The 27,267-nt window shown below is 43.4% G+C and overlaps 1 pseudogene; it reads left to right on the top strand.

Moving 5' to 3' along the window:
- The first annotated feature begins 8,359 nt into the window (after window positions 1–8,359).
- LOC130860980 (arginine-fifty homeobox-like) lies at window positions 8,360–25,459 on the top strand (annotated as a pseudogene).
- The last annotated feature ends 1,808 nt before the right edge of the window (window positions 25,460–27,267 follow it).

Here is a 27,267-nt window from a genome sequence, read left to right on the forward strand (position 1 = left end):
CATCATCAGAACTAATGGGTGCATTTAAAGCCTTGCTCAGGCCATAAAACAGGAGGGTAAGAGGAGCTGAGAACCTAAGAAGCAACTGGAAAGGGGGCCTCATCATGGGAAGAGGCAACCAGCAGGCCAGGCATCAAGCAGTGGTCCCAGTGCTGGATGTTCCCGAGGCCAAAGCCAAGCCAAACGCTGCTCTGAGTTAACATAGGCCTATAATGACAAAAAATAATGATGATAAAAAGTTGCATTTTCCTAAGAGTACATTATGTAGCAGGCCCTGTGGTAGGTGTTTTACAAACATCACTTTCATTCCTCAGGACGGAATTGGAACCTAATTTTCAGGTAAGGAAACAAGGCCAAGCCAAAGGACACAAGAGCTTTTCAAGCCTTTGATGTGTCTCATTGCAGGGCCAAGCTCAACAGGGATGGGGAGGGGAGAAAGCTGCTCTCAGCCAGAGGCACTGAGCTGCAGGACAGCACGTGTGGATATATAATCCTATTAGAGGGAATGAAGAACTGGAACCATTACACCAACCTACCATATTTTCTGTCATACAATAAAGCCAGTAGGACACCAGCTTAAAGGCCCTCATTTAAGAAACACTGCTCTAACATGAGAGGTTAGTCAATACTAAGGTGATATAAAAGTAATTAGCATAGCCAAAAATAAAAATGACTCAGCCTCATTCTGTCCCTGAGAGGGCAGAATGCTAGTTTATACAAAACTGACATCTTTGTTTATATTTTTCTTGTTAAAAAAAGTCAGTTTCCATCTCCCCGGAGAGGAGACTATTGAAACACATACGACCTGACTGCATCATCACCAGCACTTCCCTTTGCTTGCCTTCCCCAACCAAACACTGTGCCCTAACCCCCTTTTCTAATACACTTGGCTGTACCAAGATGCAATCTTTTTGAAAATGCTGAACATACTTCAAAACTGCTGTGAGGATCAAATTAGGCGATACATGTAAAGCGCTCATCATGATGTCAGACCCAGCTTCAAGCTCAACACCTGAGAACAGACCAGTCAGAATGGCCAACATCAAAAAGCATACAAATAACAAACTGGAGAAGATGTGGAGAAAAGTGAACCCTCCTGCACTGTTGGTGGCAAGGTAAATTGGTGCAGCCACTATGGAAAACAGTAAGGAGGATCCTTAAAAAACTAAAAATAGAGCTACCATATGACCCTGCAATTCCACATAATTGAAAAGAAACATGCACCCTAATGTTCATTGTAGCACTGTTTATGATAGCCAGGATGTGGAAGCAGCCTGCATCCATTGACAGATGAATGGATAAAGAAGATGTAGTACATATACACAATGGAATATTACTCAACCATAAAAAGAACAAAATAATGCCATTTTCAGCCACATGGATAGACTTGGAGATTAGCATACTAAGTGAAATAAGTCAGACAGAGAAAGACAAATACCATATGATATCACTCATATGTGTAATCTAAAAAAAAGGATACAAATGAACTTATTTACAAAACAGAAATAGACTCAGGCATAGAAAACAAATTTATGGTTACCAAAGGGGAAAGGGGGTGGGGAGGAATAAAGTAGGAGTTTGGGATTAAAATATACACACTACTATATGTAAAATAGATAACCAACAAGGTCCTACTGTATAGCACAGGGAACTATATTCAATATATTATAATAACCTATAATGGAAGAGAATTTTAAAAAAGAAAATATGTGTGTGTGTATATATATTTTTTAATCACTTTGCTGTACACCTGAAACTAACACAACATTGTAAATCAACTATACTTAAATAAAATTTAAAAAAAAAAATGAGCCTCTCCTTTCCCTTCCCCAGCAGCCCAGCACAGCGTTGGGCCCATTCAATAAATACTTGCTGAATCGACCTTATCATCAACTGCTTGTTCATGACCTCTTCCCCTCTCTGCCCAAGAGGGTGCTAAGAGGCCAGAGGCAGAATCCAACTGGGTGGGTGTCAGAGGCAGCTGCAGGAGATTAATGTAATTAGTTGAAACTCTGGGTAACAAAGTCAATCACAAATGCCTGGGACTTATTCACTTCTATCTTTGCCTTTGCTTGACCTCATCAACAGAGACAAGGAAAGATTATCTTCATCTCACTTCTTTGGCTAACTGTACTAAATGTTAGCAGTTACCAAGCCAGGAAAAGTACTGAAGAGAGGAGAGACCACCATGGTACCAAATACACAAAACCCCATCTTTTTCCCTGTGTTGTTCACAGGCTAGTAGGAAGACCACAGATGGCCTCCAAACAGCTTGGGGGGGTGCTCAACCAGCAGACACAAAGGGGTGCTCTGAGGGCCCAGGTGACATATGCCTTGACTGTATTCATTTTAAATAATAGAAATTGAAAGCATTGTTCAGTATTAGCATATATGATTAAGTACCCTTCTTTAAGCAAATCTTTGCTGAGTAAATAATTGATATTTTGGGAGCCTCTATATGTCTTGGTCGTGCTCTGATGACTGCAAATTCTAGGCTATCTATTCCCACATGGAGGAGATTGGTAAATATTTGCTGCTGAGATGAAGTCAGCTTCATCATGTAGTGGCCTTTTGACCAACAGCTGGTCCAGTCTACAAAGTGCTGGTGACCACACAGCTGCTCCCCAGACTCTAATTTTGCAGATTTCACCTGCAGAGCCTGAAACAGGCCAATGGTTCTTCACTCTGCCTTCCCCTTCCTGCCTACCCCAGATTTGGCCCAGACTGTGTCCCTAAATCATATGCTTTTCTCATCTCCCTGTTGTGGGTGCCTGCTCCCGCTTTCCATCTCATCTCCCCTCTTAGAAGAGAGAGGTACTGTGTTCTGCTCTGGACAGGAAGCAGCCCACGGAGCCAACATGAGTTGGCTGCCCTTTCCCAGATCACTGAACATCTTGAAGATATTTGTAATTTTACTCGCAACAGGAGGATATAATTCATTGCTTGCTGAATCAAAGTCCACAAGCTGCCAGAGGATTCCAGAGACCATGTGTATGATACTTAAAGTAAAAATAAAATAAAATGGCTCTACTCTCCCCCTGCTCTCCCTCACACACAAGTATACACACTCACAACCAAGCCATGGGCTCTTGCACTCTGACAGGATAAGCCCACCACCTCCTGTTTGCCCCTGCCTCCCACCCCTTGATCTCTAAGGAGAGATGGTTCAACTCATATTTGGGATATATGGATTCTGTGATGCAAGTTAGGCCTAGGCAGATTGCAAGGTTAAGAATGAATTACTGTCAGCTATAAGAGGCTCAAGGGATAGAGGGAATCCCAGCCAAGAAGAGGGATGCAGACTTGCTCTCCTATGCAATTAATCATCTGTCAGTGCAGAGGGATGGCCACTGGGAAGACCAGGTGAGTCTCTGATGCTTGCTCATCTCTTCTTTCCAGCTGGGCCATGTGGTCAGAGCAGTTTGACCAAGCTCTCCCCCTTGTCTGGACCTTGGGGGACAGGGAAAAAGCAGAGGGCATCCACCAGGAGGGACCATAGTAATGCCCGTCCAGGGCCAGCAGGCCCTGTCCCAGGCACAGGTACTCTGGCCTTGACTCTCCCCATGGTTTCTACCTGCAGAAGCTGAGTGAATTCCAGCACCCAACCACATTTTCCAGACTGTTCAATAGTGACAATTGTTGTTGTTGTGTCCTGTGCCTTGGTAACCCATACACATAATCTTATTTAATCCTGCCTGCAGCCTGTTGAGGCTGGGCACTATGTTTATCCCATTTTGCAGATGAGGAAAGTAAGGCTCAGAGAGACTCAGTGACTTGCCCAAGGTCCCACAACTGTTGTGTGACAGACACAGGATTTGAGCTCAGGCCTGATTTAGAAGCCACTGTTTGGATTATTTGGAGGGAGGATGGAGGAAGAGTAAGAAGTGGAGATAACCTTCCTCCCCACAAATACATCAAGAAAACAACTATACGTGGAAAAGCTCCTATAGAACATCTTCCAGAAGCTGGCAGGAGACCTCAGACTTTTAAAAAGGCAAGAAAATTCCTACATAACAGGGCAGCACAAAAGAAAAATGGGAAAAAAAAGAGACAAAGAAATCTCAAGGAGGCATGCCCCTCTGGGAGGGAGCTGTGAAGGGGGAAAATCTTCCACACACTAGGAAGCCTCACTGGCGGGGACAGGTGGAGGGGAGCTTTGGAGCCCCTGGAGGAGAGAGCAACAACAGGCGCATGGAGGGCAGAGCAGAAAGATTCCCGCACGGAGGATCTGTGCCAAGTAGCACTTCCCAGTCTGAGACACTTGTCTGCTCACCCGCAGTGGTGGGTGGGGGCTGGGCATTGAGGTTTGGGCTTCGGAGAACAGATACAAAGGAAAGAACTGGGGTTGGCTGTGTGAAAATAGCCTGGAGGGAAGTGCACCACAGCTAGCTGGGAGGGAGTCTGGGGGGAAAGCCTGGGCCTGATGGAGAGGCAGGAGACCTTTGTTTCAGGGTGCTTGAGAGAAGCATCCTGCTCCATGAGCACACAGGCTGCAGAGCAGCACCTGCACGAGCAGCACCACGAGCCACGGCTGCTAAATCAGAACACAGAGCCTGCAGCCATGGCCACCAAGGGTCCTGTGTGCAAGGCAGGTCATTGGCCACACCCTCCCAGCAGCAGGTGCAGCCTTCCACCGCCAAGGGTCCTACATTCAGGACCAACTTCCTTGGGAGAACGTACAGCACACCTCAGTCTCATGCCAACCTCTGCTGCTGCAAGCACTCCTGCAAATTTCAATTAGACTGCCACATCCCTCCCTCCCCCAGTCTGAATTTGCAAGTGAGCCCCAACACACTCTTTCACCCCCTCTTGCCTAGGGAGCAGCCCACATGCAGAGATGGGACCAAAACCAAAACTGATCCCTGGGAACTATAGGACCAAAGAAAAGAAAGGGAAACAGCCACAGGAGGAGCAGATTTAATACCCACAATTGGCTTGATGGACCCTGTGTCTGTGGATCACCTGACTAGGCAAGTGTTTCCACAATAGAGGCTATAGACTTAGAGGGCAATTGTGGACTGTAGGGGAAAATACACACAGGACAAGACCAGATCACAGTCTGAGCTCGCCATAGTCCTCCCCACAGCAGGTGCAGAGACCTACCTAGAACTACTGGAGGACTTCCTGGTTTGTTCAGCTTGTTCCTGGTTTTGTGTATTTATTATATTAGTTTAATCTTTACTGTATATATTTGTATGTGGGTTTGTTTATTGGTTTGATTACTCTCTTCTTTGTTTTCTTTCTTTTTCTTTTCTTTTTTTCTCTTCTGTTTTTGCGAGTGCAAGTGTGTACATCTCTTTGTATGATTTTGACTGCTTAGTGTTGCTTTTACCATCTGTCTTGGAGGTTTGTCTGTTGTTTTCCTTTCATCCTTTTTTTTTTTTCTTTTATCTTCTTCCTCCTCTTTCTCCACGCTGTGCAGCTTCCAGGGCATTGGTGCCCTGGCCAGGGGTTGGACCTGGACCTCCAAGGCCTCATTCTCAACACTAAGATCTAACTCCACCCAAAGGCCAGCAAGATCCAGTGCTGGATACCTCAAGCCAAACAACTAGCAAGACAGGAACACAACCCCACGCATTAATATACAGACAGCCTACAGTCATACTAAGCTCACAGACACACCAAAATACACCAACAGACATGGCCCTGTGCATAAGAAGAATAAGACCCAGCTCCACACACAAGAACACAGGCACCAGTCCCCGCCCCCCCCGGCCCACCCTGCCCCCAGAACCAGGAAGCTTACGCAAGCCTCTGGACCAACCTCCCCACTAGGGACAGACAACAGAGTTAAGAAGAATTTCGACCCTGTGGCCTGAGGAAAGAAGACCCCAAACACAGTAAGTCAAACAAAATGAGAAAACAGAGAAGGATGCAGTAGATGAAGGAACAAGATAAAAGCCCACAAGACCAAACAAACAAAGAAGAGATAGGCAGTCTACCTGAAAAAGAATTCAGAGTAATAATAGTAAAGATGATACAAGATCTCAGAAATAGTATGGAGGCACAGATGGAGCAAATGAAAGAAATGTTTAACAAGGAGCTAGAAGAACTAAAGAGCAAACAAACAGTAATGAACAACACAATAACTGAAATTAAAAATACTCTAGAAGGAATACAGAACAGAATAACTGAGACAGAAGAACGGACAAGTGAGCTGGATAATAGAATAGTAGAAATAACTGACACATAGGAGAATAAAAAAAAGAATGAAAAGAATTGAGGACAGTCTCAGAGACATCTGGGACAACATTAAATGCACCAATATTTGAATTATAGGTACCCCAGAAGAAGAAGAGAAAAAGAAAGTGTCTGAGAAAATATTTGAAGAGATTATAGTGGAAAACTTCCCTAACATGGGAAAAGAAATAGTCAACCAAGTCCGGGAAGCACGGAGAGTACCATATAGGATAAACCCAAGGAGAAACACACCAAGACACATGTTAATCAAACTATCAAAAATTAAATACAAAGAAAAAATATTAAAAACAGCAAGGGGAAAGCAACAAATAACATACAAAGGAACCCCCATAAGGCTAACAGTTGATCTTTCAGCAGAAACTCTACAGGCCAGAAGGGAGTGGCAGGATATATTTAAAGTGATGAAAGGGAAAAACCTACAACCAAGATTACTCTACCCAGCAAGGTTCTCATTCAGATTTGAAGGAGAAATTAAAAGTTTTACAGACAGAAAAAAACTAAGAGAATTCAGCCCCACCAGACCAGCTTTACAACAAATGCTAAAGGAACTTCTCTAGGCAGGAAACACAAGAGAGGGAAAAGACTTACAAAAACAAACTCAAAACAATTAAGAAAATGGTAATAGGGACATACATATTGATAATTATACTAAATGTGAATGGCTTAAATGCTCCAACCAAGAGACACAGACTGGCTGAATGGACACAAAAGCAAGACCAATATACATGCTGTTTACAAGAGACACACTTCAGAACTAGGGACACATACAGACTGAGAGTGAGGGGATGGAAAAAGGTATTCTGTGCAATGGGAAATCAAAAGAAAGCTGGGGGAGCAATACTCATATCAGATAAAATCAACTTTAAAATAAAGATGGTTACAAGAGACAAGAAAGGACACTACATAATGATAAAGGCCTTAATCCAAGAAGAAGATATAACAATTGTAAATATCTATGCACCCCAATACATAAGGCAAATGCTAACAGCCACAAGAGGGAAAATCGATAGTAACATGGTAATAGTAGGAGCCTTTAACATCCCACTTACACCAATGGACAGATCATCCAAAGAGAAATTTACTAAAGAAACACAAGCTCTAAATGACACATTAGACCAGATGGAATTAACAGATATTTACAGGATTTTCCATCCCAAAACAACAGAAAACAGTTTCTTCTCAAGTGCACATGAACATCCTCCAGGACAGATCACATCTTGGGTCACAAATCAAGCCTCAGTAAATTTAAAAAAACTGAAATCATATTAAGCATATTTTCTGACCACACCACTATGAGACTAGATATCAATTACAGGGAAAAAACATGTAAAAAGTACAAACACATGGAGGCTAAACAACATATTACTAAATAACCAAGAGATCACTGAAGAAATCAAAGAGTAAATCAAAAAATATCTAGAAACAAATGACAATGAAAACATAACTACCCAAAACCTATGGGATGCAGCAAAAGTGGTTCTAAGAGGGAAGTTCATTGCAATACAATCCTACCTCAAGAAACAAGAAAAATTCCGAATAAACAACCTAACTCTACATCTAAAGCAACAAGAGAAAGAAGAACAAAAAAACCCCAAAGTTAGCAGAAGGAAAGAAATTATAAAGATCAGATCAGAAATAAATGGAAAAGAAATGAAGGAAACAATAGCAAAGATCAATAAAACAAAAAGCTTGTTCTTTCACAAGATAAACAAAATTAATAAGCCATTAGCCAGACTCATCAGGAATAAAAGGAGAAGATTAAAATGAAATGAATCAGAAATGAAAAAGGAGAAGTAACAACTGACACTGCAGAAACACCAAAGATCGTGAGAGACTACTACAAACAACTATATGACAATAAAATGCACATCTTGGAAGAAATAAACAAATTCTTAGAAAAGTACAACCTTCCAAGACTGAACCAGGAAGAAATAGAAATTATGAACAGACCAATCACAAGCACTGAAATAGAAACTGTGATCAAAAATCTTCCAACAGATTAAAAGAACTGCATTTCCAGAGAGACACATCGAGAGGGCTTGAAAATGGGCACTCCGAGGGAATTCAGGACTGAATCACCAGACCAAGATAAGCATGGGCTATAGAAGGCAGGCAGTAAATACTTGCTGAGTTTTCCTTGCCAGATGTCAGCATCCTGATGAACAAAATAGTCCAAGAGAATCCCCAGCCAGACCCTTTCGTCTACATGGATGATTCCAGCATGAATTTCCAGGATGATTTACAGACATCAGCTGGTACCATGAGGTGGAAGAAGCCTCATGAACGCACCTCCTTCACACACACACACACACACACACACACACACACACACACACAGCATGAAGAGTTGGAGGCTCTGTTTAGCTGCAACATGTTTCCAGATAAAAACCTCCTGAGAGAACTTGCTTTAGAACTCAACCTACCGGAGTCAACAGTAAAGAATCAGGAATCAGAGGTTCAAAATGAGGAAGCAACAGCAGCAACAAGAGCAGCAATCACTAAAGCCACCAAACCAGGTCCTTCTTGCCAAGAATGTGCCCACAGCATCAGCCAGTCCTCATTCATGTCTCCCTGAAGTTTCAGATTCCTATAGCCCCCTTTCATCTCAGCTCTTAGACCCTTTCCATTGGGTAGGGAACTCTATCATCACTGAGATTCCTATAAGTGATATCCAAATGCAAGATCCTCAATTTGAGAGGCTAGTGGCCTCAGTTCCTGCTTTGTACTCTGATGCCTATGACATAGCCCAAATCATGGAACTGTACAGTTTTCCTTATGAGGATGAGATAGCCAGCTCTTCTTTCCATTCTCTGTATCAGTATCTCTCACCGACAAGGCCCAGCTAGAATAGAAATCCTCTCTTAGCATCTTTGCTGATCCAACTGTAGGTTTATCTCCTGGGCAAACCTCCTTCAGTATGACAAGCTGGAGATTTGCAGCCTACAATCTGAGACAGCCTGGAATTCCAGAACCCCTCCAGTGCACTTCGGATTTCTCTGATCAAAGTACTAATAAATATCAAACAGTATAAAAAAAATCTTCCAACAAACAAAAGCCCAGGGCCAGATGGCTTCACAGGCAAATTTTACCAAACATTTAGAGAAGAGCTAACCCTTATCCTTCTCAAACTCTTCCAAAATATAGCAGAAAGAGGAACACTCCCAAACTCATTCTACAAGGCCACCATCAACCTGATACTAAAACCAAAGATGTCATAAAAAAAGAAAATTACAGACCAATATCATTGATGAACATAGATGCAAAAATTCTCAACAAAATACTAGCAAACGGAATCCAATAGCACATTAAAAGGATCACACACAATGATCAAGTGGGCTTTATCCCTGGAATGCAAGGATTCTTCAATATATGTAAATCAATCATTGTAATACACCATATTAACAAATTAAAGAATAAAAAAATATGATAACCTCAATAGATGCAGAAAAAGCTTTTGACAAAATTCAACATCCATTTATGATAAAAACTCTCCAGAAAGTGGGCATAGAGGGAACCCACTTCAACATAATAAAGGCCATATATGACAAACCCATAGCCAACATCATCCTCATTGATGAAAAACTGAAAGTATTTCCTCTCAGATCAGGAACATGACAAGGGTGCCCACTCTCATCACTACTATTCAACATATAGATTTGGAAGTTTTAGCCACAGAAATCAGAGAAGAAAAAGAAATAAAAGGAATCCAAATTGGAAATGAAGAAGTAAAAATGTCAGTGTTTGCAGATGACATGATACTATATATAGAAAACCCTAAAGATGCTTCTAGAAAACTACTAAAGTTAATCACAGACTTTGGTAAAGTTGCAGGATACAAAATTAATGCACAGAAATTTTTTGCAGTCCTATATACCAGCAATGAAAAATCAGAAAGAGAAATTAAGGAAACACTCCCAATTACCATTGCAACAAAGAGAATAAAATACCTAGGAGATAGCTTCCTCCACAAGAGGGCAGACAGCAGTACCAAGCAGTATCAGCAGTATTTCGTCTTGTGGAACTGAAAACCACAGCCACAGAAAGACAGAGAAAATGAAAAAGCAGAGGACTTTGTACCAGATGAAGGGACAAGATAAAGCCCCAGAAAAACAACTAAATGAAGAGGAGATAGGCACCCTTCCAGAAAAAGAATTCAGAATAATGATAGTGAAGATGATCCAGGACTTTGAAAAAAGACTGGATGCAAAGATCGAAAAGTTTACCAAAGACCTAGAAGAATTAAAGAACAAACAAACAGAGATATGCAACACAATAACTGAAATGAAAAATACACTAGAAGGAACCAATAGCAGATTAACTGAGGCAGAAGGGCGAATGACTTGGAAGACAGAATGGTGAAAATCACTGATGCAGAAAAGAATAAGGAAAAAAGAATGAAAAGAACTGAAGACAGCCTAAGAGACCTCTGGGACAATGTTAAATGCACCAACATTCACATTATAGGGGTCCCAGAAGGAGACGAGAGAGAGAAAGGACCTGAGAAAATATTGGAAGAGATTCTAGTTGAAAACTTCCCTAACATGGGAAAGGAAAGAGCTACTCAAGTCCAGGAAGCACAGAGAGTCCCAGACAGGATAAATCCAAGGAGAAACATACCAAGACATACAGTAGTCAAACTGACAAAAATTAAAGACAGAGAAATATTATTAAAAGCAACAAGGGAAAAACGACAAATAACATACAAGGGAACTTCTATCAGGTTAACAGCTGATTTCTCAGCAGAAGCTCTGCAAGCCAGAAGGGAGTGGCATGATATATTTCAAGTGATGAAAGGGAAGAACCTACAACCAAGAATACTCTACCCAGCAAGGATCTCATTTAGATTCGACGGAGAAATCAAAAGCTTTACAGACAAGCAACAGCTAAGAGAATTCAGCACCACCAAACCAGCCCTACAACAAATGCTAAAGGAACTTCTCTAAGCAGGAAACATAAGAGAAGAAAAGGATCTACCAAAACAAAAATAAAACAATTAAGAAAATGGTAATAGGAAGATACATATTGATAATTACCTTGAATGTAAATGGACTAAATGCACCAACCAGAAGACACAGACTGGCTGAATGGATACAAAAACAAGACCCATATATATGCTGTCTACAAGAGACTCACTTCAGACCTAGGGACACATACAGATGGAAAGTGAGGGATGGAAAAGGTTATTCCATGCAAATGAAAATCAAAAGAAAGCTGGACTAGCGATACTCATATCAGATAAAATAGACTTCAAAATAAAAAATGTTACAAGAGACAAGAAAGGACATTACATAAAGATCAAGGGATCCATCCAAGAAGAGGAGATAACAATTATAAATATATATGCACCCAGTATGGGAGCACCTCAATACATAAGGCAAATGCTAACAGCTATGAAAGAGAAAATGCAAGGCAGAAACAGAGACACAGGTATAGAGAACAAACACATGGACACCAAGTGGGGAAAGTGGGGAGGGTTGGGGGGGGAATGAATTGGGAGATTGGGATACCAAATTGTACACTCTAAATATATGCTATTTATTGTCTGTTAACTGTATCTCAATAAAAGTTCTTAAAAAAAAAAAGAATAAAATACCTAGGCATAAACCTACCTAAGGAAGCAAAAGACCTGTATGCAGAAAATTATAAGATACTGATGAAAGAAATCAAAGACAACCCAAATAGATGGAAAGATACACCATGTTCTTGGGTTGGAAGAATCAACATTGTGAAAATGACTATACTACCCAAAACAATGTACAGATTCAATGCAATCCCTATCAAATTACCAATGGCATTGTTCACAGAACTAGAACAAAAAAATATACAATTTGTATGGAGACACAAAAGACCCCAAATAGCCAAAGCAATAGTGAGAAGAAAAAATGGAGCTGGAGGACTCAGGCTCCCTGACTTCTGACTATACTACAAGGCTACAGTGATCAAGATAACATGGTACTGCCATAGAAACAGAAATATAGATAAACGGAACAGAATAGAGAGCCCAGAGATAAACCCATGTACATATGGTCACCTTATCTTCAACAAAGAAGTCAAGAATATACAATGGAGAAAAGACAGCTTCTTCAATAAATGGTGCTGGGAAAACTGGAGAGCCAGCTGTAAAAGAATGAATTTAGAACATTCTCTAACACCACACACAAAAATAAACTCAAAATGGATCAAAGACCTAAATGTTAGGCCTGACACTATAAAACTCTTAGAGGAAAACATAGGTAGAACGCTCCATGACATAAATGACAGCAAGATCCTTTTTGACCCACCTCCTAGAGGTATGGAAGTAAAAACAAAAATAGACAAATGGGAGCTAATGAAACAAATTTTTTGCACAGCAAAGGAAACCATAAATCTCATGAAAAGACAACCTTTCCAGTGGGAGAAAATATTTACCAACGGAGCAACTAACAAAAGATTAATCTCCAAAATATATAAGCAGCTCATGCAGCTCAATATCAAAAAAACAAACAACCCCATCCAAAAATGGGCAGAAGACCTAAAGAGACATTTCTCCAAAGAAGACATACAGATGGCCAACAAACACATGAAAAGATGCTCAACATCACTAATCATTAGAGAAATCCAAATCAAAACCACAATGAGGTATCGCCTCACACCAGTTAGATTGGCCATCATCAAAAAATCTAGGAGAGAGGCTTCCTACGTGGTGCAGTGGTTAGGAATCTGCCTGCCAGTGCAGGGGACATGGGTTCGATCCCTGCTGCAGGAACATTCCACATGCCATGGAGCAACTAAGCCCATGTGCTACAACTATTGAGCTTGTGCTCTAGAGCCCATGAGTCACAACAATTGAGCCTGTGTGCCACAACTACTGAAGCCCGCGTACCTAGAGCCCCTGCTCTGCAACAAGAGAAGCCACCAAAATGAGGAGCCCACACACTACAATGAAAAGTAGCCCACTCGCCACAACTAGAGAAAGCCCGTGTGCAGCAAAGAAGACTCAATGCAGTCAATAAATTAATTAATTAAAATAAAATAAACACAGATATTAAAAATAAATCTAGGAACAATAAATGCTGGAGAGGCTGTGGAGAAAAGGGAATGCTCCTGCACTGCTCATAGGACTGTAAAGTGATACAACCACTATGGAAAACAGTATGGAAGTTCCTCAAAAAACTAAAAATAGAACTACCATATGACCCAGCAATCCCACTACTGGGCATATACCCAGAGAAAACCGTAATTCAAAAAGAAACATGTACCACAATGTTCATTGCAGCACTATTTACAATAGCCAGGACATGGAAGCAACTTAAATGTCCACCAACAGATAAATGAATAAAGAAGATGTGGCACATATATACAATGGAATATTACTCAGCCATAAAAAAGAATGAAATTGAGTTATTTGTAATAAGGTGGATGGACCTAGAGACTGTCATACAGAGCGAAGTAAGCCAGAAAGAGAAAAACAAATACCGTATGCTAACACATATATCTGAAATCTTAAAAAATGGTACTGATGAACCCAGTGACAGGGCAAGAATAAAGACCCAGAGGTAGAGAACAGACTTGAGGACATGGGGAGGTGGGGAAGGAGAAGTTGGGACAAAGTGAAAGAGTGGTATTGACATGTATACACTACCAAATGTAAACTAGATAGCTAGTGGGAAGCTGCTGCATAGCACAGGGAGATCAACTTGATGATGGGTGATGACCTATAGGGGTGGGATAGGGAGAGTGGGAAGGAGTTGAGGGAGGGAGGGGTTATCAGGATATATGTATAAATATGGCTGATTCACTATGTTGTACATCGGAAAATGGCACAACAGTGTAAAGCTATTGCACTCCAATAAAGATAGAAAAAAAAAGAAAAGGAAAAAAAAGAAGCCACTGTTTGGAACCACCAGAGTGCTGCCTCTCCCCAGAAACTAAAGGAAGCCTCATGAGATAGTCTTTTTTGAACTGAGAACAAGAAAAATTTATTCCTGAACACATGGTAGTTTGTCTCTACTTCAGTGAAGACAAATTTATGGCTCCACTGTAAGCACAACCAGCTATGTCCTCCCAACACATTCTAAATTGATTTCCCTATGCCCATTCTCAACCTCTTGGCTTCCTACACCTTCCTAATCCTCTGTGTGTGTGTTTGCTTGTTTTTATTGCGGTGTGTATTTTCTACAAATCTTTTGTAGAATGAGATGGGAAATAGAGATATGGAAAGAAGTTCAGGTGGATACACAGATAGATGGGAGACATGGCTGGACCGATAGATGGGTGGATGGATGTACACAGAGAGATGGGTAAAGAAATGGACAGACAAATGAACAAACGCATGGACAGATAGACAGATGGACATGACGATGGATTACTGGGTGGACAGATAAACAAATAGACAGATGAACAAACAGTTAAATAGATGGACAGAACTGCCCTGACCCATGTATAGACTGACTCTGACTGACACCCCCACCAGCTGCCTGGGCTCTCTGAGAATGATAGATGACCACAAGAAACATCACCCTGAGGGCAGAGAAGCCTGGAAGGTCCTCTGAAGTCATATCAATTTGGCACCTGGTCAATAAGGAGGGTTAGGAATGGCATAATACAAACCCATAGTGCCATGCCTCTCCTCTGTCAGGTCTTGCTCTGCTGCCCTGGTTCTTGTCTCCCCGATTCTTCATACACCAATGGGACCCATGTGGCCAACATGACCTTACCTGGTTTTTATCTTTTATGCATCGATTTTTGCATTCCTTCCCCACCTTCCACCCCCAGCCAGATTGCAGGTACCCTGAAGGCAAGAAATATGTCTCTTACCTCTGTTCTGCCAGCACTACCTCAATGCAAATTAAGGCCAAGATGGAAAATTATCTCACAGAACACATCATAAGTAAATACAAATCACCAGCTTCTATACTTAGGGAAGCTTCTTCAGCCTCTTGAAGCACAGTCACATGTACATGCAGTGCTCAATACCATCCTCAAATAGCATCCACAGTTTATGAAAACAACCCAGCACTCCCACAATGGCTATTTACTGAGTGTTTACTAAACACATGATATAATAACAATTAACAACTACTTAATACTGAGTGCTTAGTACTGATGTAAGCACTTTACACTGAATGATTCAATCTTCATCAATAATAGTGCCTAGAGCTAGATTCCATTTGTAGCCACACTTTCCAGATGAGAAGACTTATGCTGGGTAAGGAACTAATGCTGCCGGAACCAATTGCACTGGGAGCAGTGGAGTGAGCCCTCGTGACCTCACACAGTCATTAGAGAGTATTAGTGGGAACTTTCTCACCAGTCCTAACCACACAGCCCCCCTCTCTGGTCAGACAAGCCCTGCTGGAGTCCAGCACAGAGACACCAGCTGGCAGTGGGGCATGGGGGCGCCTCCCATCCAGTTAATGACTTGTCACTCCTGCTCAGCACCCAGAGCCACAGGAGGGAGGGCACCTGAGTGGAAAGTTAAGGCTGGGTTCGTGGCACCCATTCAAAGCTTTCTGTGATTTCACCCAAGTCACTTAACCTCTGTGAGCTTTAGTTTCCTCATCTGCCAATGGGAATAGTAACATCGACCCCGGATACTGAACGGGGTGTTGTGAGAACCCAATGAGCAATGCTACCTTGTAGAGGGGGGAGGGGGCTCTGCTGGGCTCTGCCAAAGCCCATGGCAGCATTTCTGTATCAAGGCCTCTTGGAAAACGTGATCTAATTGGATGACTCAAACGGGCTTCCCAAATGCATTACACATCATTGCTAGGAAATAGCAAGCGGTATCAGAGAGTTCAACCAGCCCCAGAGGTTACTCTCAAGGCTGGTGAGTAAACCACAGTTATATCACTTTGGGCTCCTGGCCATTTAGCTGCGATGCTGAAAATGCTTCAGCCTTGCCCTGTTCAGACTTGGTTTGACCACAATCATATTAAATATTAAATCATCTAGTGGCGCTGGCATAGTAAAGCACTATGTCAGGCGTTAGCTATCCTGTCTTTTGCTACAATCCATAACAATTTCCTAAGCATTTAAAATGCTCCAACTTCAAGTCCAAGGCTTAAAAATAAATTATACCTAGCCTAAAGGAACTTTGTCCCAATTTCACTGGAAATTAAAAATCAGCTCCCAGACACTGACACCATGTTTCTTCATGATCTTGGGAAGCAAAAGTCGCTACAACAAATGCAGGCCCTCTGCCCCTGGGGAAGATGATGGCTCTTCAGGGCTGAGACTCAGCCCCCTCCCACCACCTCCCTGTCTCATTCATCACAAGAGTAATTCCGGGCCCTGTCTCCTCTCCTCAGGCCCTCAGTTCCCCCCGTCTGTCAGCTGATAGCACTAACTTCTACTTCACCCTAGGGCTGCGCTTTTCAAATCATGGGTCATCAACGTAACCAAGGAATCCAACTCAGCCTCACCAGTAGAAGGACAAGCTGACATGAGCCCTCTCCAGGGAAGCAAAATAAGTACCCAAATCACCTGTGGGGCACTCTTGCAAAAAGGTTTCACCAGCTCAAATCACGAGGAAGCGATCAGAGAAATATAGAATGTGGACCATTCCAGGACACAGTTGGCTTGGAATCTACAAAAGTATCGATGTCACTTTTTTAAAAAGGTGGGAGACCGTTTTATAATAGATTAAAGGAAATTAAAGAGACATAACTAAATGCAATGTGTGGACAAACCTTGATTACATTCTAGTCTTCCTAAAATTGCTCTTAAAATTCTTGAGGAAAGTTGGTGAAGTTTGAATACCAGATGCTACTTTGGGATGAAAGTTAGTTTCCTGGGTGGCATAATAGTAGTGCACTTCTGTTGGAGAACGTCCTTACTCTGAGCAGATGTATTCAGGGGTGAAGAGATACAGTGTTGGCCACTTTCAAACGTGTATACAGTCCCACCTCATCATTCGCAGATGCTGTATTTGCAAATTTGCTAAAATGTATTTGTAACTCCAAAGTCAACGCTTTGGGGTGCTTTCATGGCCACGTACAGACATGTGCAAGGAAGTGAAAATGCACATTCCCAGCTGAGGTTAAACAAGGTGACAATCCGCCTTCTTATTTCATTATTTCAGACTCTAAACAAGTGTCCCTTTCATGGTCTATTTAGCGCTACGTTTTTCACTTTTTTGGGAAATTTTGCTTTTTAAAATGGCCTCAAGCACAGTGCTGTCTATTGCCCCTAAGTGCAAGAAGACTGTGATGTGTCTTACAGAGAAAATACGTGTGTTAGATAAGCTTGGTTCAGGTATAAGTTACAGTACAGTTGGCTGTGAATTCAAAGTTGATAAATCAACAACATATAGTAAATAGGATGTCTTTACACAGAGACATGCATAAAACAAGGTTAACAAAAATGTGATCAGAAGCTCACAGGAACCTAGCCCTGTATTTCTCCCAGAAATAATGGTTTAGCATTTGTTAATTTGGTGTTTGCTGCAACTTCACAGCATGCAACTACTGTAGTTAATGGGAATGGGTGATGTGTGTGTTATATTCACACACACAGAGTGTACACTAAGGCAGTAAAATGTTAACAACTGGTGGATCTAGATGAAGAGTATAGTCTTTTATTTTTCTATGGATTTAACTTTTTCAGAAAATATTGGAAAAGAACACACACATACAAACTGTGACTGGTGGCATGTTAATGGTAAGATCAACTTAGAAAGCCCAATCAGCATCTTCGTAATGAAAGAAAATGTAGTTGAGTGGAGTGGAGCAGAGTAGGGTGGATGAGAAAAGAAAATATCATTGCTTCACATGCATATTTTGTGAAACCTGTTTTCAGAGAAGTGTGTTGTGTGTTTGTTGGGTTGTAAAGTAAAATGTCTTTCTTATTACAAGTTATGTTCAAAAACATTTGCAACTCACAAGCCTATAGAACCAAAGACCTCCACTGGCACCCCCTTTCACCTTCCCTTCTCTTCAGTGCTTCTGTGTCAGGGTCCAGCTCCGTCTCTAGAGGGAGTCCTTCTCCTTCCCAGGCTGACCCCCTGCAGGCTATGGCGCCTCCCGCTCTGCTCTCACTTCATCCCTTATCCTCTGCTTCTCCATCGCTCCACCTCTTCCCACAGGCTCCTTCTGGGCCATCTAGAATCAGACTGTAATCTCCCCAACATCATTCCCTAGGCTTTGATACTTTTCACTCTGCACTTCTGCTGAGGCACAACTCCCCTATCATCAAGCCCTTGAACTTGCCTCTGATCAGTGCGCCATGGGGCTGGTTGTGGCATCTACAAGAGCAGAGGGGAAGCAAGTGGAGGAGGGTGATGCAGGGAATGCTTCTGGGGGGAGGTGCTAGCTCAGACATTAGAATTTCCTTTTATTAAGTGACTAGCAGAGTTCTGTATGGGAAATAAAACATTTAGTCATGTCCAGGAGAATAGACAGGAGTGAGCATGGTAAAAAGTTACAAGGATAAGAGCATTCAAGGTAGCAGGGACAACTAGACTAGAGGCAAGATGGAAGGAAGCAGCAGCAAGAAGTGGGAAAAGTGTAATAATCCAAGAATCAGAAATGTGAGTGTCACAGACAGCAACTCAAAAGGATACTGTAGATCTCCCTTTGTTATGCAGCAGCTTCCCACTAGCTATCTAGTTTACAGTTGGTAGTGTAAATATGTCTATGCTACTCTCTCACTTGGTCCCAGCTTGATGATGGATGATGTCTTAGAGGGCCAGGATGGGGCGGGGGGGAGGGGGGGAGTGGAGGGAGGGAGGGGATATAGGGATATATGTATAAATACAGCTGATTCACTTTGGTGTACCTCAAAAACTGGTACAAGAGTATACAGCAAATATATTCCAATAAAGAGCTTAAAAAAAAAAAAAAGGATACTATAGCTTTCTCCTTGTTACAGAAGCCCCAGGTTAGTAGGACAGAAACCACAGGCTGATTGGTTTCTCTGCTCACAGCTCTGAGGAAGTAGAAGGTGTCTTGCTAATTAAGGAAATGTTTTCTTTCCCATTTTAACTTGAGATGATATCAGCCAGCTTCCCTGAAAAGTGGCCATTCTTGAGATAGGTGTTTTCATTAATTATCGGGCTCAAAAAAAAAAAGTGTAGCTACAGCTACAAAGAAAATTGGACAAGATGACCACATCCAGGAACCCGTCTCCCCAGAACTCCTGTCAACAGAGTCCTCCATCCTTCAGCAGAGACCCAGGATGCTCGTCTAGTCTAAACAACTCAGAGTGAGGGAGACACATGAAGAGGAAGGGAGTGAGGTCCTCCCTGTGGGAAAAAGCAAGGATTTCAAGAACAGGTGGAGCTTCTTAGGGAACCAGCTTGAGGAAGGAAACACAGGGACAGGAGTGGGGGAGGACCTGGCATGGCCCCTGAGATAGGCCCAATTCCTCCTGCTATCCCTTTGGGACCCAGGGAAGTTCAGGGTGTGAAAACCAGACCATTACTTTTCCCCCGTCTATGCTAGGATGCCTTCTGTTTTGTCCCAGCTCCTCAAGAAAAACTCCTGTATATGTTTATACTAACAGAGGTAGTCTTGCAGCAGAGGAAGGATGGGTTGCCAATGAGAAAGGGATTGTGGCCTGGGGAGACACTGTGCTGAGTGGTGGTAGCAGGAGGGGAGGGGCACATGCAGCTGGCAGCAAGAGACAGAGTCTCCCCTGAGGACACCCCTGGGGGGACAGCATGCTGCTACCCCTGTATTTCTGAGACAGTTTCTCTCTAAAACAGGAAAGTTTTGGCAGTGATATCTGGGTTTCAAAACCATAAATTCTGAAGCAGGACTACGGGAGAGAGAAGGACAATGAAGGTGACATGGACCTGCAAGGGGCCAGGACTTTCTTCCCGGGGCAATGTTCTTGTCTGGTCTTCAGAACTGTGAAGGGGAGTCTTTTAAAACACACCGTTCCGGAAATTCTCTGGCAGTCTAGTAGTCAGGACTTGGCACTTTCACTGCTGGGGCCCCAGTTCGATCCCTGGTCAGGGAATTAAGATCCCACAAGCCATGCAGCATGGCCTAAAAAAAAAAAAATATATATATATATATATACCACTCAGTTCCTTTCCAGACTTGCCAAATTGGAATCCACAGGTATTCAATTACATATTTTATCTCCACTGTTAGGTTGTGAGCCTGCTCACGGAAGGCGCAATGCCAGATGAGCCAGTTGGTTATGAGAAGCAGCTGGTTCAAGTAGTGGGACACCATCCAGGCCCCAGACAGCTGTGCCCTCCTCACCTACTCTAGCCTAAGATCTCTGCTGCTGCTGCTTCCTTCTACATGCTTGCCCTCCCCCTTTCCCACCTCCACTTTGAATGCAGACTTCTGTAGCTCTTATTGCTTACCCTGCAGCTGGTACGTGGCAAAAAAAAAAAAAGTGGATATTACTCTATACAACCTTTTCATTCAAGAGTTCATTGTCATCTGTCTGAGGTTTCTGGGTGGGGGTAACAAGGTTTTTTTGTTTTGTTTATTTTTTTAACTTTTTTAATTCGCCATCTTTCATCACTATCATTTCATAAAAGAAATGTACCTTTAATTACAAAGTATAAGGATGGACATGATTTCATGAAAAAAAATGATAGCTTTTCACCTATTGACAAGTCTTACCAAACAGTTATCCATTTGAAACATGAACGTTTCTTACCCTGCAGCAGTGAAAAGCTTATCCCAGGCCAGAATCAGGCAAAGAATAATAACTTACTTCTTTCTGTATCTGATGCCTTCCATCTTTTTCTTGACTTATTGCACTGGCTAGGATCTCCAGTACAATGTAAATAGAAGTGGTGAGAGCAGGCATTCTTGTCTCAATCCAGATCTCAAAGGAAAGTTTAATAATTCACCATCACGGCTGATGTTTGCCGCGGATTTTTTGTGGATGTTCCTTATTATCACATTAAGCAAGTTCTCCTCTAAGAGTCTGCTAAGAGTTTATGTTACAAATGGGTACAGAATTTTATCAAATATTTTTTCTGCTTCTATTTTTTTTAAGCTCTTTATTGGAATATAATTGCTTTACACTGTTGTGCCAGTTTTTGCTGTACAACAAAGTGAATCACCTGTATTTATACATATATCCCATATCCCCTCCCTCCCGTGACTCCCTCCCACACTCCCTATCCCGGCCTTCTAAGTCATCACCCATCATTGAGTTGATCTCCCTGTGTTATGCAGCAGCTTCCCACTAGCTATCTATTTTACATTTGGTAGTGTATATATGTCAATGCTACTCTCTTAGTTTGTCTGGGTAACAAGTTTTGAAGGAGAGAATCATTAGTTTCTGTTCAATTGATGGACTAGCTCTCCTGGGTCAGGTACCTTATGCATTGGAGGGGAGTAGGAAACAGGACCAAATGTGACCACATGGGCCCACCCCCTTCAGCAGTGGCCATCAGAGCTGGGAAGGCAACATAAAATATTTCCACGACAGTCCTACACAGATAGTATAATATGAAAATGAGCAAAAAGTTTTGATTTAGAAAAACTCAGGACTCTTAGAAAACTATGCTATCTTCATGTATTATTGAAACATTGGAGGAGGATACAAACTATACTCTGAAGACCTTTAGATGAAGTCAAGCAGGAAGCTGGTGAAAGCACAGAAGAATGAATTGGTTGCACAAAAGAAGTCAGGCAAGCTGACGTCCAGTCCCAATTGTTCACTGACTGGCTGCGTGACCTTGGGCAGGTCCTTCTCCCTCAGTGGGCCTTGTTTTCCCAACCTATAAAACAAAGAGTCTGAATGGTAAGCTCTCTCCTTGTTCCAAGACCAGTGTGTTTATGGATGGCCCTCCCAGGAGGGAGTTTGTTACATACCACCCTGAGTCCACTCAGCCTTATTGATGGGAATTCTATTGCAATGGCTCAGTAACCTTAGGACACTAGCCTCTATTTTGTCCAATACACTGTTTTTGTACAACTAAACCTTGGAAAACTCAGCAATTGGCTGCTCCGAGGTAAGGGAGACACAAATGAGACCCTCCACACTGAAGTTCCCTGCAGAGACCAACTATTTGGTATTTGTGGATTAAAAATAGTTATTAGTGGTTTGCCAGAGTGGATTCCAAAGGGCCTAAGTATATGGTGCACAAAAAGCCAATGTATTACAGATTGGTCAGGGTTCTCTGGCCTCTCAATAAGAGCCCTCATTTATTTAACATTCACTTTTTTAAAACCTGTGATAATTCTGGATAGCACAGTGCCTGCTTAGCACAGTGCCTGCTACCTCTCTGCAAGACACTTAGCACAGTGCCTGCTACCTCTCTGCAAGACATCTCTGCATTCCCTGCTGGTTCTCTTTCAGTTTCATTTGTCATCAACCGCCTGCCATTTATAATTCCTCTAAATTGCGGTCTCACACTGGTGTCCTATGACACAGATTGAGCAATCGCGTCTGGCCCGTGTGGTATACTGGCTAGCAGAGTTGTATTGCTGTTGTTTTTAAATCTTTAGTTAGCTGTTGCATTTAAAATTTAGGACACTCCACCATGTTCTGCTTGTCTATGGCTCCTTAACAAATTACCCAACGTAGTGGCATAACACACAACCACTGGTCATGATCATACAAGTCAGGAATTTGGGCAGGGCACAGCTTAAGACAGGGGAGGGGTTGGTCTCTGCACCCTGATGTCTGGGACCTCAACGGGGAAAACTCAAACAGCTGGAGTGACTTGAAGAGCTGAGGGGTGCTGCTCAAAGTAATTTGATCACCTGCATTCCTAGAATTAGTCTAGGTGAGCCCCAATCTATTTAAAATATACCCATTAAAAGGTAATATTCATTTAAGAAAAGATCCAAAATTGCATGTCTTAAATGGTGAGGGGATACAACGGTGGCAACCACACAGGTTTGTAAATGATTTCATTCACCACTAAACTCAAAAGAGGGCATAGGTGAAAACCCTTCTTTTCAGGGCTTTCTAGAGGCATGTTGTAAAGTTTACCTGAGAAACAGCCCCAGACTGACTCCAAGCTTCTGGCCTACACAGATGAAAAGGAAGACTTCTCGACATTCAAAAGGTGTTTCACACCTCTCCTGGGCCTGGTTCCCCAGCTCACCTTCTCCCGGTTGTAAATTATATTTTTATGCAAATTTTCTGTCCCTTGACCTTTTGTGACGTATGTTAATGAATATTGAAAAAAATGCAGAAAGTAAGGTTGGTGTCTGCTCAGGATTTTTATTCTCATCCTAAAGTATTAGGCCCCAAGCTATTTCATCAATGCCTGTTGCTTTAATAAATATTTCACTTTCCTGTTTTAATGTGTCATAATCTTACAAGTTTGTTGTTATACCTCACATTTCATCCAATGAGACTTGGGAACCATAAATTTGGGGTTGCATAATTAACAGTGGACTCATAAGACTTTTACTTGCTTAAATGCAAAATGCTTTACATAGTTTCAGTGAGTTGAAATGGCTCTTGTAATATGGTACTAGATTAAACAAATCCCTTCGTCTTGATTTAAATCTCTTCTACTAAAAGGACAGAAGTGGTCAGTGTTATTAAAACTGATTGAAAGTCTTCAGTAATCAGGGACCACAAAATTCCATGTGTGCATGTCTGTCCTGAGGGAACCTAAGGCTGCCCTCTCCTTGTCTGTTGCAGAGAAGGAGGAGGGTACTGCTGTCACACAGGCTCTGGCATGAGACAGGCCTGGGTTCAGATTCCTGCTAAAGATCATTGGTAAAGTCTGGGTCTTAGTCTCACAAGGGTAAAAAGAGCATGATGGTGTCTACACCTCATACGGCTATTGAGAGAACTAACGACTCATATGGCTTAGTTGTTTCATGCTTAAGCTGTGAAATTAGGAAGACTAGATTCAAATCCTGACTCTAGGACTTCCGAGTTGGGTGACCTTGGGCAAGTCACATAAGCTCTCAGCCTTAAATTCATCTCTAAAATGGGGCTAGTAATAGTGCTTACTTCATAGTGTTGTAAATGAGATGCAAATACATGTAAAATGCTAATGCAACACCAGGCACATGGAAGCCTTGTATATGTTACCAAACCAAACTTGGGTCCACTCACCCGAGTGTAGTAAAGACAATCCACTGACACTGGGTTGTGGTGAAGGAAAGGACAGTGTTTATTGCAGGGCGCCAAGCAAGGAGAACAGGCAGTTCATGCTCAAAAGACCCAACCTCCCGATGGCTTTCAGGGAAGGGGTTTTGAAGGCCGTGTGAGGGAGGGGCCGCAGGGTGTGTGATCAGCGTGTGCACAGTTCTCAGAAGGGTTGGCATCAAGGTGAAGTTTCAAGCATCATCAACCTTCTGGTTTCAATCAGTCTAGGGTCTGTGTGTTTGCAGTCAGCAGTTTTCACCTGGTGGGGGTCTGCTTCCTGTAAAAATAACTTAGGAATGTGTGTCAGGTCTTTATCTCTATCTTTCAGGGAACTGGGACTTCAGTGATTCTGGGAAGTGGTGGGTTTATAGTCTAAATTTTTACCAGTTTCCCAGCCCAACAGCTATTCTTTGTTTCTACATCTTCACACTCCTAATTGTTAACTCTTGAGTCAGTCTTTTGAGACTCAAGGGAGGCCTGGGAGACTAAAGCAAAGCCTTTTACTTCAAAGGACAGGGACATCAGGACTTGTATACAATGTCATGTACCAGAGCCCCTTTCCCTTTCTTTTAGCTCATGTTCTTCTGGACTCACTCCCTGCATCTCAACTCTATCTTATCGCTGGTTTCCCAGGGCCTGCATTTCCATGTGTCAGAACTAGGGTCCCAATATCTTAGACACCAGGGTTACCACAGCCCCCAAGGCCCAATCCAAGTGGTAAAAGCTCCTGCACAGCACATGCTGGGCGCCAGGCCTTTGGAGGCTCTGTTTTACCTGTAAGTCCCTGTCATGCGGCCAGAAAGGTGGGGGCTCTGAGGAAACAAGCAGCCTGGGCTTGTCAGAGGCCCTTCTCCTGCCATCCACGGGGTGCTATGGTCAAAGCAGGGCCTGGAAGAAGCTGGAAGGGCCTTGCCCATCTTCTCCCACAGCTCACTCTGGATGCACGCAGCCCCACACCCCACTCCCCACTTGTTGCACACCCAGCCTCATGGGGCACCTGGAGAATCCATGCCATTACTGGGCATTTCCTAAGCGCCCCATCCTAGTTAAATCTCCACAATAGCACCAGGAGGTTGTCTTTATTATTCTTATTTTATAGTTGAAGGAACCAAAGTCCAGAGACGTGACCCGCCCCAAGTCACACGGCGGCACAGTAAGTGAGCAGAACTGCAATCCAGGCCTGGGTGTCCCCAAGACTGGCTCTTCACCACCAAGAAACTCTGTCTCTCAAATCCAGGAATAAAGTCACATGAGAAGGCAGGCTACCACTGGAGAGTTTTCTATTTTCATAGGAATTTGGTCACTGTCCTTACAATGAGATTCCTGGAAGCCTCTTGCAAGTTGGGAGAAGGGAGCCATCAGAGAAGGGCCGAGTGGAGACACCCACGTCTTTGGGAGGTGGGAGCAGCCGGCTGAGGGTCAGGTGAGAAGCACAGAGGGCAGAGGTGCGGCCAGAAGGATCTGGGCGAGGCTGAGCCAGAGCTCTGAGAGACGCCAGGAGCAGCGCAGAGCACAGCATCTCAGGGGCCTCACAGGAGGAAGCCCAGCTGCCCGGAGAGCATGTGAGCAGCCAGAACCACAAGGCAGCCACGTGGCCCAGGGGCCTGCGAGGCTTGGTCCGGTGGTGTGTCCTCTCCTCCATTAGTGGATGATGAGATCTTCTATCTAGCAGGAGGAAGCCATCAACTTGCAAGGCTATCATTAATATGGAATGTCAGGAACGGCACCACATGTATTTTATAAGTAATTTTTTTTAACCCAGTGGCAGCTGTCTGGGTGGCCATCGGGCCCCAGTGATCTCCAAGGAAACAGGCTTAGAGAAGCTGAGACACTTGTTAGTAAGTAGCAGAGAACCGGCCTGCTCTCCCCTACACCATGTGATATGGGCAAAATACTCCTCATCTTCCGACCTGAACATAACATCAAGGGCTCTATTAGTGGTTGACGTGTCACCAGTCCGAGTTCCACTTCTCATTGGGAAAGGTTATTATCACTTTAGGGAAACCGATTCCAGTCCTCCCCTTCTTTCCTATAAAGTTCTCCCTTCTGCCTTTCTGTGTGGCTCTGCGACTCCACACCCTTGGCTGCCCAGGGTGGGCAGGCCAGGCCCCAGGCCCGAGCTTCATCTCCCTCCAAGCTCACCAGGCTCCAGTGGGCCAGCCTCTGTCAGGCCCAGCAGTTGATAGATTGGCCTTTTCACTGGAGCTGTACCAAGAATTCCCGTCGCTCCTTGCCAGAATGCATGTTTCCAATTATTTGAAACTCTTCGGGAGAAGTTCACTTCTTTCTGAATTGGTGAAATAAACCTGTGGTGTTTGGGAAGCACCTCACTCGCTGCACGAGTGGGTCCCAGCAGAGGGGAACTGGGGCGGCCGGGCCAGAGGCCTGAGCTGGATTCCCTCCAAGGCAGCCGTGGAGTGCATGCCGCAGGTCTCTTTTTTTATGCCCAGCTTTCTCCCGTTTGCAAAGATAGGCGTGTCTGCTGTGGAGAAATGGGTCTCTGTGGTCAGAGTGTCTTGGGTACGTGGCTGGAGGCAGGAGGGTGAAAGCTCCCCCTCACATACACACATCCCTTTGCTCTTCCAAGGCAACCTGGAGTAGGACTCTTGGTCCAAGGAGGGGCAAACCTTAACGTCCAGTAGCCTGGTAAGAGTTTGTAAATGGGGTGACCCTCCCCCTCCCCTTTCCCACCCAGAGTCCTGGCCCTACACTTCCCCCCTGAGGCCCGCCTCCTCCAGCCTCTGGTTGCATTTGCTCAAGAATCTGTCTCCTTCCTCCCTTTCTGTCGTCTGCCCCCCACCCCTTCTCCCACATGCACACACATTCAGATTGAGACTTCCACAAACCCCAAAGCCAGAAGCATGGAAGTTTTGAGGGGCCAGAGAGGGTGTCTGCCAGCCTGTGCTGTCCCACAGACTGAGTTCTCCCAGCCAGCGGCCTCACCCCTCCAGGCACACTCTGGTTTCATGTTGGCCAAGGGCCAATGTGCTAGTGCCAAATCCAAAACAGAGTTAATCCTCGGTCACCCTCCCTCCCGCTGATGGTTTCTGC

The sequence above is a fragment of the Hippopotamus amphibius genome, chromosome 9 (genome assembly GCF_030028045.1).
Source record: "Hippopotamus amphibius kiboko isolate mHipAmp2 chromosome 9, mHipAmp2.hap2, whole genome shotgun sequence".
NCBI lineage: Eukaryota > Metazoa > Chordata > Mammalia > Artiodactyla > Hippopotamidae > Hippopotamus > Hippopotamus amphibius.